This window comes from Pseudophryne corroboree, chromosome 5 (genome assembly GCF_028390025.1).
Source record: "Pseudophryne corroboree isolate aPseCor3 chromosome 5, aPseCor3.hap2, whole genome shotgun sequence".
Taxonomy (NCBI): domain Eukaryota; kingdom Metazoa; phylum Chordata; class Amphibia; order Anura; family Myobatrachidae; genus Pseudophryne; species Pseudophryne corroboree.
In genome coordinates this window covers 218629081-218644248 of record NC_086448.1, presented here as the reverse complement: position 1 = coordinate 218644248, position 15168 = coordinate 218629081, and the positions used below count along the sequence as shown (strand labels likewise).

Sequence of the window (15168 nt, the reverse complement as noted above, 5' to 3'; positions counted from 1 at the left end):
TGTGAGTCTACTGGAGAAGGCGTTTCCCAATTCTTAGACTGCTCTGGTGCGAGGGGATAGCGAGCCAGCATCTTCTTTTGAGGCACAAACTTCGTACCCGGGTTTTCCCAGGGTTCCTGACGTATATCCACTAGGTCAGAGGTTCTCAAACTCGGTCCTCGGGAACCCAAACAGTGCATGTTTTGCAGGTCTCCTCACAGAATGGCAAGTGAAATAATTAGCTCCACCTGTGGACCTTTTAAAATGTGTCAGTGAGTAATTAATACACCTGTGCACCTGCTGGGTTACCTGCAAAACATGCACTGTGTGGGCTCCCGAGGACCGAGTTTGAGAACCTCTGCACTAGGTGGTCAGAGTGAGGTAAAACTTGTTTAACCACCTTCTGACGCTTGAACCTATCTGGTTTCTTAGGAGGGACGGATGGCTCGGGATCATCCGTAATCTGCAGAATTAACTTAATAGCCTCCAAAAGATCAGGAACATCCACATGTGAACTACCCTCCCCATCAGCAGTATCTGTGTCAGAACCTGTGGGGTCAGTGTAAGTGCCGTCTTCATCAGACGAGGTGTCAGTGACAGCAGTGGATTGTGAGGAGACAAGCGCTCGCTTAGAGGACCCCTTGGGCTTAGGCGAGCGATGGTCAGACTTTTTAGTAGTCAGGGACTGGTTCAACTTCTTCAATTGAGCAGATAAATCATCCGCCCACGGCGGGTTAGCTGCAGGGACCACATACGGTTGTACCGGCATAGGGGGTCCCATAGGGGGTGTTAGTTTATTAACAAGCGTATGTAGAAGCGTGGAAAAAGCGGCCCACGGTGGGTCATTATGTACCTCCGTTGCCACAGTCCCACTGGGGGGCAAGGAGCCCCCAGAACCAGAACCACAGCTGCTATATTCTCCACATAGGGATCTGTGGCTTCAGCAACACCGGCAGTGTGTTCAGCCCCAGAACCGTTACCCTCAGAAGCAGACATGATATAACTTGCAGTATCAGGTAACACAGTACAATTGGCAGCAGCACAATACCTCTTACCCAAACCCCTGCGCAGTGTAGTCAGCACCAGCGGAGATAAAGGAGAGATATGGTGACTAAATCACAGAGAAAAATACATATTAAAGTATATCTTTGTGAAAATCCTATATCAATATAAAACCTGACGCACCAAGCCCCCTCAGGTTATAGAATATAGGGATAGCAAGTTGAGTGAAAGACACGAAATGGACACCACTCAGCTATCTAATGCACACAAATAGTCACAGTCTGTACAATGCAGAGGTTATTACTAACAATAATACTGCACTGGACTAGCTTATAAATATAGCTATATAGTCAATAGATATAACACTACACAGTAAGAACTGGATGTATATCACAGGGTAATTGTACTAAAAAAACCCTGACTAAATGCACTCTTTCTTAACTAGCACTGTCTAAAAAGGCAGGTAGAATACTTAAGTGTCATGTAAAGTCACAGCACTGACAACCAGGCGGCTTTACACAGGAGGATAAGCCCAAGCAGTCCCAGTAACAGTGAAGCTGAGAGATAATGGCGCCCAGACACTGACAGGGAATGAGGGAGAGACAGATATGCAGCTCCAAGGCGGGAACATTTGCAGGAAATGGCGCCCTGGGGCTGGGGCTTCAGGTTTAAGCCTTATCCCCCTGCTGGCAAAACCACAGGGTACTGTGGGCTACTGAAAATGGTTTAGAGAGAAAACCTGACCTGCACCCATGCCCTGGTGATCTAGTGGGATCGCCTGTACTGCCACAGTGTCCACCGCCAGCGCGCGCGGCCCGCCTCCCACTGACCGCGCCGGATCGCGATAAAGACCGGGTCCCACAAGCGGGACCCACTCACCACCTCCCGAAGCGCGGCCACGCGATCCCGGAGAGCCCCCGTCGTGTGTGCCTGACGTAAAGAAAACCGGAGCCTCCTGCTGTAATTACCCGGCAACCAGGGCTCAGGAGTGTACAGCGCCGCTGAGGAGAGCTGGAGCTGCAGCAGTGAATGTCACAAGACATTTACCACCGCTGCTGCCCTTGTAGTCTTCACTTTTTTCTTCAAAAAAAGCTCTTCTTAGGGCTGCCTGGAGCAGCCCCTCTGTTACTGCAGCACCAACTACAAAACGGAGCTCCTGTGCAGGGAGGCGGGGTTATAGAGGAGGCGGCGCTATGCATTCTGGGAAGGTCAAAGCTTTTCAGCCTGTTGGTGCCTCGGATCAAGATCCTACTCTACACCCCTATGTCTATCCTTGTGGAGCCCAGTGTACCCCCCAGCAGAAATTAGCTATTGTGCAAATTGCACAAACAATTTCGAAACGAAAAGAGGAACATTGCAGTTAAAAAGAGTTTAAAGAGCTTGAAACATAAAAAACACAAATTTACATTTAAACATTATGCTATCCTAGCAAGTCTGCAAGATAGTTTTAAGAGTCTTGAAAACTTGATTAAAATAAAGATTTTAACCATTTTACCTGACGATTTTTCCCTTCAAAATCGTTAACAACATTGTTTTCTAAAGTGTATTTTATTTAATAAAGTGGAAAAAGTATTTTTTAAAATATTTAAACATTATATTATGCACATCTGCAGAACGGATCTCCTCGTCAAAAACAGGGGGACAGGGTGGGACGGCGCAGTTGCATGAAATCTGAACATGCCAGTTAAGTGGTTAATGAAGATACAGCACCTAGCTATAATGACGTGGTGTATGGAAGTCAACATTAAGGAAAATCATGTGGAAGCAAATTGCATAGTCTTCCCTGTGCAGTCTTTGTTATTCAAAATCTTGTAACTGGCAAATCCTATTTATCCATTATTCAGAGTATGATCCACAAAAATGTACAAGATACTGTACACAGGAAAAGGGGTCCTGATTTACCTTATTTAGCCCATAAATTAAATAGAAGAATGGGATGGATTTTGTCTGGAGCAAACATCACTATAGACATCATCCTGTCCCATGTCACGTGATCTCTTCTCAGGTCTTGGCTACACTCTGTCTGTTTTTCACTTTACAGCAGTTCTGCCTTTTTGGCTCGACTAACTATTCATAAAAAGTAACCTTGTGCTTTTTCTGGAGTCTCCAAAATGCAATAATTGTAGAAACCATTTGTGGATATGACACATTAAACATTTACATTACAAATTGTCATCTACTAAACACATTGATATGTACATTTTGAATATATAATCACAAAACCAAAAAAAAATGTTTAATGAGATTTAAATGTTTTTCTTTTAAGATGTTTCAGCTATTGATAACAACTGCCCCATCTTACTATGCATAGCCCTGGCACACAGATCCAGTCTCACCCTAATGCTTTTTGATTGGCTGGGAAATGACAAATTGAAGCTCAATTTGGCTGCTGACCAATGAACTAGATTCAATTCGGCTTACCGACAGTGTGGCGAGCGCAAATGAGCCCCTTGCGGACTCGCAGCGCTCGCCATGCTACAGGCACGGTGGCGCGCGTTATTCTCCCTCCAGGGGGGGGTTGTGACCCCCACGAGGGAGAATAAGTGTCGGTATGCCGGCTGTCGGGATCCCGGCGCCGGTATACTGTGCGCCGGGATCCGGACAGCCAGCATACTGAAGACCACCCCTCAAAACAGACCCTGACGTAGCCCCTTCCCAACTCCCAAACACCCTCAGCATGTCAATCAGACTGGGGTGCAGGGAGCACTGCGTGCGAGGACGCAGGACCCATTCTGCACATGTGCAGTGTTCCCACCATCAGACTTATACGCTAACCATCTGGAACCTGATACCCTAGAGGAGGAGGTGGGAGCACAGGCAGTGGGGCTCACTGGGGGTGCCCCTGTACCTCTGTGGGCCAGTCCAACCCTGTACATATGTAATGTTTAATATCATGTGTGTGACTATGTGCAGAGTGTAGGTATGAGGAGCAAGTATTACAGTGTATATAAGAAGTGTATATATGTGGCTATACACAGTGTATCAGTGTGTGAGGCGCATGTAGAGTACATATAATGGAGTGTATAATATGTATATAGAGGCGACTATATTAGTATATGCAGTGTATGAGTAAGGAGCAGTACGTAACCGGGGAATATGGAGCGCATAAGCCGGCTACAGGCAGCGGCGGCATGGAGCAGCTCCCCCTGGCGGAGCAGGGACTAAGTGATGGCGGCCCTGATCCGCCTCCTGTGCGTGTCTGAGGGACTTACCAAGCCTGTCAGCAGCGGTGCTCACGTAGCCGGCTCGTCACAAGCAGCGGGCGGAGAGGACAGGCCTGAGCCCAGGCTGTGCAGCAGGCACGTAACCGGACGCGTCACCCGGAGGGAGGGAAGGCTACGCCCGAGCTGTTGCCACAGTGGGGGAGGGGTGAATGGGCGAGGCAGAGCTTCGGGCCTAAGCAGCAGGCGCGACCGTCAAGCACAGGGCGAGGAAGTGGTCAGAACTCTGTTCCCCTCCGGCTGCAGCGAGAGACTCTCCGTGTGGTGTGCTCCCCGGGCTGGGCTGTGGTCGGACTGAGCGCCGTCATGTAACGGTCCCGGCTCGGGCCTGGTTTAAGTAACGCACAATGAGTCATTCCGGTCACCGCCCGCCGCTCTCCTGTCACTGCCGGTACCGCAGCCACTGGCGGGGGAAGCGCGCGTCTATCACCCGGTGCGGCCTTACGGTGTTTATATGCAGTTTTGTCTGTGTTTCATGTAACGGCTGCACACACACGGGCCTATTACTGATCCATCTGACCTTGGCTAACCGCAAATTAAGCAACGTTTGGGGCCAGTCATCCTGCTTACAATGGAGCAGCTCATGTGGTGAAACAGGAGTAGAACGTTATTACACCTGTAGTGTTATGTCAGTTTGCTGCGTGAGGGATAAGTCGCTATTCAACTATGACATCCCGCAGTGATTTGGAACTTTGGCACTCCATCTGTTGTTAAAATGCACGTCCCAGCATGGTAGAGACTAGATCCCCCTCTGTTTCAGTAACTGAAGAGGAACTAGACTATATATTATAAACCCTCTTTCGCTGACGTCCTAGTGGATGCTGGGGACTCCGTAAGGACCATGGGGAATAGCGGCTCCGCAGGAGACTGGGCACAAAAGTAAAGCTTTAGGACTACCTGGTGTGCACTGGCTCCTCCCCCTATGACCCTCCTCCAAGCCTCAGTTAGATTTTTGTGCCCGAACGAGAAGGGTGCACACTAGGTGGCTCTCCTGAGCTGCTTAGTGAAAAGTTTAGTTTAGGTTTTTTATTTTCAGTGAGACCTGCTGGCAACAGGCTCACTGCATCGAGGGACTAAGGGGAGAAGAAGCGAACTCACCTGCGTGCAGAGTGGATTGGGCTTCTTAGGCTACTGGACACCATTATCTCCAGAGGGATCGAACACAGGCCCAGCCATGGAGTCCGGTCCCAGAGCCGCGCCGCCGGCCCCCTTACAGAGCCAGAAGCAAGAAGAGGTCCGGAAAATCGGCGGCAGAAGACATCCTGTCTTCACCAAGGTAGCGCACAGCACTGCAGCTGTGCGCCATTGCTCCTCAGCACACTTCACACTTCGGTCACTGAGGGTGCAGGGCGCTAGGGGGGGGCGCCCTGAGCAGCAATTAAAACACCTTGGCTGGCGAAAATACATCACACATAGCCCCCAGGGCTATATGGATGAATTTTAACCCCTGCCAGAATCCATAAAAAAGCAGGAGAAAAGTCCGCGAAAAAGGGGCGGAGCCTATCTCCTCAGCACACTGGCGCCATTTTCCCTCACAGCTCCGTTGGAGGGAAGCTCCCTGGCTCTCCCCTGCAGTCACTACACTACAGAAAGGGTTAAAAAAAAGAGAGGGGGGCACAAATTAGGCGCAGTATTAACAATACAGCAGCTATAAGGGGAAAAACACTTATATAAGGTTATCCCTGTATATATATAGCGCTCTGGTGTGTGCTGGCAAACTCTCCCTCTGACTCCCCAAAGGGCTAGTGGGGTCCTGTCCTCTATCAGAGCATTCCCTGTGTGTGTGCTGTGTGTCGGTACGTTTGTGTCGACATGTATGAGGAGGAAAATGATGTGGAGGCGGAGAAAATTGCCTGTAATAGGGATGTCACCCCCTAGGGGGTCGACACCTGAGTGGGTGAACTGTTGGAAGGAATTAACAGTGTCAGCTCTTTACAAAAGATAGTGGTTGACATGAGACAGCCGGCTACTCAGCTTGTGCCTGTCCAGACGTCTCATAGGCCGTCAGGGGCTCTAAAGCGCCCGTTACCTCAGATGGCAGATACAGACGCCGACACGGATACTGACTCCACTGTCGACGGTGAAGAGACAAATGTGACTTCCAGTAGGGCCACACGTTACATGATTGAGGCAATGAAAAATGTTTTACACATTTCTGATAATACGAGTACCACCAAAAGGGGTATTATGTTCGGTGAGGAAAAACTACCTGTAGTTTTCCTGAATCTGAGAAATTAAATGAGGTGTGTGATGAAGCGTGGGTTTCCCCCGATAAAAACTGATATTTTCTAAACGGTTATTGGCATTATATCCTTTCCCGCCAGAGGTTAGGGTGCGTTGGGAAACACCCCCTAGGGTGGATAAAGCGCTCACACGCTTGTAAAAACAAGGGCTCTACCCTCTCCTGAGATGGCCGCCCTTAAGGATCCTGCTGATAGAAAGCAGGAGGGTATCCTAAAATGTATTTACACACATACTGGTGTTATACTGCGACCAGCAATCGCCTCAGCCTGGATGTGCAGTGCTGGGTTGGCGTGGTCGGATTCCCTGACTGAAAATATTGATACCCTAGATAGGGACAGTATATTATTGCCTATAGAGCATTTAAAAGATGCATTTCTATATATGCGTGATGCACAGCGGAATATTTGCCGACTGGCATCAAGAGTAAGTGCGTTGTCCATTTCTGCCAGAAGAGGGTTATGGACACGACAGTGGTCAGGTGATGCGGATTCCAAACGGCATATGGAAGTATTGCCTTATAAAGGGGAGGAGTTATTTGGGGTCGGTCTTTCAGACCTGGTGGCCACGGCAACAGCTGGGAAATCCACGTTTTTACCCCAGGTCGCCTCTCAACATAAGAAGACGCCGTATTATCAGGCGCAGTCCTTTCGTTCCCATAAGGGCAAGCGGGCAAAAGGTTCCTCATTTCTGCCCCGTGACAGAGGGAGAGGAAAAAGGCTGTAGAAATCAGCCAGTTCCCAGGAACAGAAGCCCTCTCCCGCCTCTGCCAAGCCCTCAGCATGACGCTGGGGCTTTACAAGCGGACTCAGGCAGGGTGGGGGCCCGTCTCAAGAATTTCAGCGCGCAGTGGGCTCACTCGCAAGTAGACCCCTGGATCCTTCAGGTGGTATCTCAGGGGTACAAATTGGAATTCGAGACGTCTCCCCCTCGCCGTTTCCTAAAGTCGGCTTTACCGACGTCTCCCTCCGACAGGGAGGCAGTTTTGGAAGCCATTCACAAGCTGTATTCCCAGCAGGTGATAATCAAGGTACCCCTCCTGCAACAGGGAAAGGGGTATTATTCCACACTGTTGTGGTACCGAAGCCGGACGGCTCGGTGAGACCGATTTTAAATCTAAAATCTTTGAACACTTACATACAGAAGTTCAAATTCAAGATGGAGTCACTCAGAGCAGTGATTGCGAACCTGGAAGAAGGGGACTACATGGTGTCTCTGGACATAAAGGATGCTTACCTTCATGTCCCAATTTACCCTTCTCACCAAGGGTACCTCAGGTTTGTGGTACAGAACTGTCACTATCAGTTTCAGACGCTGCCGTTTGGATGGTCCACGGCACCCCGGGTCTTTACCAAGGTAATGGCCGAAATGATGATACTCCTTCGAAGGAAGGGAGTTTTAGTTATCCCTTACTTGGACGATCTCCTGATAAGGGTAAGATCCAGAGAACAGTTGGAGGTCGGTGTAGCACTATCTCAGGTAGTGTTGCGGCAGCACGGTTGGATTCTCAATATTCCAAAATCACAGCTGGTTCCGACGACTCGTCTTCTGTTCCAAGGGATGATCCTGGACACAGTCCAGAAAAAAGGTGTTTCTCCCGGAGGAGAAAGCCAGGGAGTTATCCGAGCTAGTCAGGAACCTCCTAAAACCGAGCCAAGTCTCAGTGCATCAATGCACAAGGGTTCTGGGAAAAATGGTGGCTTCCTACGAAGCAATCCCATTCGGCAGATTCCACGCAAGAACTTTCCAGTGGGACCTGCTGGACAAATGGTCCGGGTCGCATCTTCAGATGCATCGGCGGATAACCCTGTCACCAAGGACAAGGGTGTCCCTCCTGTGGTGGTTGCAGAGTGCTCATCTTCTAGAGGGCCGCAGATTTGGCATTCAGGACTGGGTCCTGGTGACCACGGATGCCAGCCTGCGAGGCTGGGGAGCAGTCACACAGGGAAGGAATTTCCAGGGCTTATGGTCAAGCCTGGAGACATCACTTCACATAAATATCCTGAAGCTAAGGGCCATTTACAATGCTCTAAGCTTAGCAAGACCTCTGCTTTAAGGTCAGCCGGTGTTGATCCAGTCGGACAACATCACGGCAGTCACCCACGTAAACAGACAGGGTGGCACAAGAAGCAGGAGGGCAATGGCAGAAGCTGCAAGGATTCTTCGCTGGGCGGAAAATCATGTGATAGCACTGTCAGCAGTATTCATTCCGGGAGTGGACAACTGGGAAGCAGACTTCCTCAGCAGACACGACCTCCACCTGGGAGAGTGGGGACTTCACCCAGAAGTCTTCCACATGATTATAAACCGTTGGGAAAAACTCGACAGGTATTGCGCCAGGTCAAGGGACCCTCAGGCAATAGCTGTAGACGCTCTGGTAACACCGTGGGTGTACCAGTCAGTGTATGTGTTCCCTCCTCTGCCTCTCATACCCAAGGTACTGAGAATTATAAGATAGAGAGGAGTAAGCACTATATTCGTGGCTCCGGATTGGCCAAGAAGGACTTGGTAACCGGAACTTCAAGAGATGCTCACGGAGGATCCGTGGCCTCTACCTCTAAGAAGGGACCTGCTCCAGCAAGGACCCTGTCTGTTCCAAGACTTACCGCGGCTGCGTTTGACGGCATGGCGGTTGAACGCCGGATCCTGAAGGAAAAAGGCATTCCGGATGAAGTCATCCCTATCCTGATCAAAGCCAGGAAGGATGTAACTGCAAAACATTATCACCGCATTTGGCGAAAATATGTTGCGTTGTGCGAGGCCAGTAAGGCCCGACGGAGGAATTTCAACTGGGTCGATTCCTACATTTCCTGCAAACAGGAGTGTCTATGGGCCTGAAATTGGGGTCCATTAAGGTTCAAATTTCAGCCCTGTCAATTTTCTTCCAAAAAGAACTAGCTTCAGTCCCTGAAGTTCAGACGTTTGTAAAAGGGGTACTGTATATACAGCCTCCTTTTGTGCCTCCAGTGGCACCTTGGGATCTCAATGTAGTTTTGGGTTCCAAAAGTCACATTGGTTTGAACCACTTAAATCTGTGGAGTTAAAATATCTCACATGGAAAGTGGTCATGCTGTTGGCCCTGGCCTGGGCCAGGCGCGTGTCAGAATTGGCGGCTTTATCCTGTAAAAGCCCTTATCTGATTTTCCATTCGGACAGGGCGGAATTGAGGACTCGTCCTCAGTTTCTCCCTAAGGTGGTTTCAGCGTTTCACCTGAACCAACCTATTGTGGTGCCTGCGGCTACTAGGGACTTGGAGGACTCCAAGTTGCTAGACGTTGTCTGGGCCCTGAAAATATATGTTTCCAGGACGGCTGGAGTCAGAAAATCTGACTCGCTGTTTATCCTGTATGCACCCAACAAGCTGGGTGCTCCTGCTTCTAAGCAGACTATTGCTCGTTGGATTTGTAGTACAATTCAGCTTGCACATTCTGTGGCAGGCCTGCCACAGCCAAAAATCTGTAAATGCCCACTCCACAAGGAAGGTGGGCTCATCTTGGGCGGCTGCCCGAGGGGTCTCGGCTTTACAACTTTGCCGAGCAGCTACTTGGTCAGGAGCAAATACGTTTGTAAAATTCTACAAATTTGATACCCTGGCTGAGGAGGACCTGGAGTTCTCTCATTTGGTGCTGCAGAGTCATCCGCACTCTCCCGCCCGTTTGGGAGCTTTGGTATAATCCCCATGGTCCTTACGGAGTCCCCAGCATCCACTAGGACGTCAGAGAAAATAAGAATTTACTTACCGATAATTCTATTTCTCGTAGTCCGTAGTGGATGCTGGGCGCCCATCCCAAGTGCGGATTGTCTGCAATACTGGTACATAGTTATTGTTACCAAAAATCGGGTTATTGCTGTAGTGAGCCATCTTTTCTAGAGGCTCCTCTGTTATCATGCTGTTAACTGGGTTTAGATCACAAGTTATACGGTGTGATTGGTGTGGCTGGTATGAGTCTTACCCGGGATTCAAAATCCTTCCTTATTGTGTACGCTCGTCCGGGCACAGTATCCTAACTGAGGCTTGGAGGAGGGTCATCGGGGGAGGAGCCAGTGCACACCAGGTAGTCCTAAAGCTTTACTTTTGTGCCCAGTCTCCTGCGGAGCCGTTATTCCCCATGGTCCTTACGGAGTCCCCAGCATCCACTACGGACTACGAGAAATAGAATTATCGGTAAGTAAATTCTTATTTTCTCTGACGTCCTAGTGGATGCCGGGGACTCCGTAAGGACCATGGGGAATAGACGGGCTCCGCAGGAGACTGGGCACTCTAAAAGAAAGATTAGGTACTATCTGGTGTGCACTGGCTCCTCCCTCTATGCCCCTCCTCCAGACCTCAGTTAGAATCTGTGCCCGGCCAGAGCTGGATGCACCTAGTGGGCTCTCCTGAGCCTGCTAGTAAAGAAAGTAATGTTAGGTTTTTTATTTTCAGTGAGATCTGCTGGCAACAGACTCACTGCTACGTGGGACCGAGGGGAGAGAAGCAAACGTACCTGTTCACAGCTAGGTTGCGCTTCTTAGGCTACTGGACACCATTAGCTCCAGAGGGTTCGAACACAGGCAAAGGTCCTCGGTCGTCCGTTCCCGGAGCCGCGCCGCCGTCCCCCGAGCAGAGCCAGAAGATCAGAAGTTGGTGATGAAATCGGCGGCTGAAGACTCCTGTCTTCTTTAAGGTAGCGCACAGCACCACAGCTGTGCGCCATTGCTCCCACTGCACACCACACACTCCGGTCACTGTAGGGTGCAGGGCGCTGGGGGGGGGCGCCCTGGGCAGCAATAAGAATACCTTTGGCATAAAAAAGACACATAATACAGCCTGTGGCTGTATATGTGTAAAACCCCCGCCATTTTTTAGTCAGAAACAGCGGGACAGAAGCCCGCCGCTGAGGGGGCGGGGCCTTCTTCCTCAGCACACCAGCGCCATTTCTCTTCACAGCTCCGCTAGAAGGACGCTCCCCAGGCGCTCCCCTGCAGTCTCCTGGCACTAAGAGGGTAAAAAGAGAGGGGGGGGGGCACATAAATTTAGGCAAAAGGTGTATTGATACAGCAGCTATTGGGAAAAATTCACTTCTGGTAGTGTGTATCCCTGTGTATATAGCGCTGTGGTGTGTGCTGGCATACTCTTTCTCTGTCTCCCCATAGACCTTGTGGGGTCCTGTCCTCAGTCAGAGCATTCCCTGTGTGTGTGCTGTGTGTCGGTACGGCTGTGTCGACATGTTTGATGAGGAGGGTTACGTGGAGGCGGAGCAAGTGCAGATAAATGTGGTGTCGCCCCCGTCGGTGCCGACACCTGATTGGATGGATATGTGGAAGGTCTTAAATGACAATGTAAACTCATTACATAAGAGATTTGATTATGTTGCTGCCGGGGGACAGCCGGGCTCTCAACCCGGGCCTGCCCAGGCGCCTCAGAGGCCGTCAGCGTCTCAAAAACGCCCACTATCTCGGTTGACACAGATGTCGACACGGAGTCCGACTCCAGCGTCGACGAGGATGAGGCACTATTACAGCCCAAAATGACTAAGGCCATCCGATACATGGTTATTGCAATAAAAAATGTATTACACATTTTAGAGGCTGACCCTGTCCCTGACAAGAGGGTAAATATGTTTGGGGAGAAAAAGCAGCCAGTGACTTTTCCCCCGTCACATGAATTAAATGAGTTATGTGAAGAAGCGTGGTCTTCCCCTGATAAGAAAGTGGTGATTCCCAAGAGAATACTAATGGCGTACCCTTTCCCGCCAACGGATAGGTTACGCTGGGAATCCTCCCCTAGGGTTGGCAAGGCCCTGACGCGCTTATCTAAAAGAGTGGCCCTGCCTTCTCAGGATACGGCCGCCCTAAAGGAACCTGCGGATAGGAAGCAAGAAGGTATCTTGAAGTCTGTGTATACACACTCTGGTACTCTACTGAGACCGGCTATTGCTTCAGCTTGGATGTGCAGTGCTGTTGCAGCATGGACAGATACTCTGTCAGAGGGGATGGATACCCTGGACAGGGATACCGTATTGCTAACAATTAGCCATATTAAAGATGTCGTCTTATATATGCGGGATGCCCAGAGGGACATTTGCCTGCTGAGCTCTCGAATAAATGCAATGTCCATTTCTGCCAGGAGGGTCTTATGGACTCGGCAATGGACAGGGGATGCCGACTCTAAAAAACACATGGAGGTTTTGCCTTATAAGGGTGAGGAATTGTTTGGGGACGGTCTCTCGGACCTCGTATCCACAGCAACAGCTGGAAAGTCGACTTTCTTGCCACAGGTTTCCTCGCAGCCTAAGAAAGCACCGTATTACCATATGCAGTCCTTTCGTTCTCAAAAAAGCAAGAGAGTCAGAGGTGCATCCTTTCTTGCCAGAGGCAGGTGTAGAGGAAAGAAGCTGCACCATGCAGCCAGTTCTCAGAAACAAAAGTCCTCCCCTGCTTCCACTAAGTCCACCGCATGACGCTGGGGCTCCACAGGCGGAGCCAGGAGCGGTGGGGGCGCGTCTCCGAATTTTCTGCAACCAGTGGGTTCGCTCACAAGTGGATCCTTGGGCTATACAAATTGTATCTCAGGGATACAAGCTGGAATTCGAAGTGACGCCCCCTCACCGTTACCTAAAATCCGCCTTGCCAGCTTCTCCCACGGGGAGGGAGATAGTCCTGACGGCTATTCACAAGCTGTACCTCCAGCTAGTGATAATAATGGTACCCCCCCTTCAGCAGGGAAGGGGTTACTATTCCACACTGTTTGTGGTACCGAAACCGGACGGTTCGGTAAGACCCATTCTAAATTTAAAATCCTTGAACATTTACATAAAAAAGTTCAAGTTCAAAATGGAATCGCTCAGAGCGGTCATTGCCAGCCTGGAAGAGGGGGATTTTATGGTATCTCTGGACATCAAGGATGCGTACTTGCATGTCCCCATTTATCCGCCTCACCAGGAGTACCTCCAGGTTTGTGGTACAGGACTGTCATTACCAATTCCAGACGTTGCCGTTTGGTCTATCCACGGCACCGAGAGTCTTTACCATGGTAATGGCGGAGATGATGGTACTCCTCCGGAAGCAAGGAGTTACAGTTATCCCGTTCTTGGACGATCTCCTCATAAAGGCGAGGTCCAGAGAGTAGTTGTTGGTCAGCGTAGCGCACTCTCAGGAAGTGTTGCTACGGCACGGCTGGATTCTGAATAGTCCAAAGTCGCAGCTGATTCCTACGACGCGTCTGCCCTTCCTGGGCATGATTCTGGACACAGAACAGAAGAAGATATTTCTCCCGGAGGAGAAGGCTCAGGAGTTAGTGACCATGGTCAGGGATCTCCTGAAACCAAAGCAGGTGTCGGTGCATCACTGCACGCGAGTCCTGGGAAAGATGGTAGCGTCATACGAAGCCATTCCTTTCGGCAGATTCCATGCCAGGATCTTTCAGTGGGATCTGTTGGACAAGTGGTCCGGATCGCATCTTCAGATGCATCGGCTGATCGCCCTGTCCCCGGGGGCCAGGGTGTCTCTTCTGTGGTGGCTGCAGAGTGCTCATCTTCTCGAGGGCCGCAGGTTCGGCATACAGGACTGGGTCCTGGTGACCACGGATACAAGCCTCCGCGGATGGGGGGCAGTCACTCAGGGAAGAAACTTCCAGGGGCTGTGGTCAAGTCAGGAGACTCGTCTGCACATAAACATACTGGAATTAAGGGCCATGTACAACGCCCTGAGTCAAGCGGAGCCCCTGCTTAGAGACCAACCAGTGCTGATTCAGTCAGACAACATCACGGCAGTCGCCCATGTAAACCGACAGGGCGGCACAAGAAGCAGGGTGGCGCTGGCGGAAGCCACAAGGATTCTTCGTTGGGCGGAGAATCACGTACAAGCACTGTCAGCAGTGTTCATTCCGGGAGTGGACAACTGGGAAGCAGACTTCCTCAGCAGGCACGACCTCCATCCGTGAGAGTGGGGACTTCATCAAGAAGTCTTCGAGCAGATTGCAAATCAGTGGGAACGGCCACAGGTGGACATGATGGCGTCCCGCCTAAACAAAAAGCTAAAAAAATATTACGCCAGGTCAAGGGACCCTCAGGCGATAGCTGTGGACGCACTGGTAACTCCGTGGGTGTTCCAGTCGGTATATGTGTTTCCTCCTCTTCCTTTCATACACAAGGTACTGAGAATAGTAAGAAAAAGAGGAGTGAGAACGATACTCATTGTTCTGGATTGGCCAAGAAGGACTTGGTACCCAGAACTTCAAGAGATGGTCACAGAGGACCCATGGCCTCTGCCTCTCAGACAGGACCTGTTGCAGCAGGGGCCCTGTCTGTTCCAAGACTTACCGCGGATGTGTTTGACGGCATGGCGGTTGAACGCCGGATCCTAGCGGAAAAGGGTATACCGGATCAAGTAATTCCTACGCTGATAAGAGCTAGGAAGGATGTGACAGCAAAGCATTATCACCGCATATGGCGGAAATATGTTGCTTGGTGTGAGGCCAGGAAGGCCCCTACAGAGGACTTCCAGTTGGGTCGTTTTCTGCATTTCCTACAGTCAGGTGTGACTATGGGCCTCAAATTAGGGTCCATAAAGGTTCAGATCTCGGCCCTATCCATTTTCTTTCAAAAAGAACTGGCTTCACTGCCTGAGGTTCAGACGTTTGTAAAGGGAGTGCTGCATATTCAGCCTCCTTTTGTGCCACCAGTGGCACCTTGGGATCTTAACGTTGTGTTGGATTTCCTGAAATCCCACTGGTTTGAGCCACTTA

General features: G+C 50.3%; 1 protein-coding gene across 2 annotated transcripts in view; it reads right to left on the bottom strand.

The window, feature by feature from the left end:
* CREM (cAMP responsive element modulator) overlaps positions 1-4686 on the bottom strand; it is a 249487-nt gene extending 244801 nt beyond the window's left edge. The window contains exon 1 of one of the 2 annotated variants that reach the window (XM_063922130.1): positions 4194-4686. The gene's annotated coding sequence lies outside the window, so the exon portion shown is untranslated. The remainder of the gene's footprint in view (positions 1-4193) is intronic. The other variant, XM_063922129.1, reaches the window with a different exon arrangement.
* Between the last annotated feature and the right edge of the window lie 10482 nt (positions 4687-15168).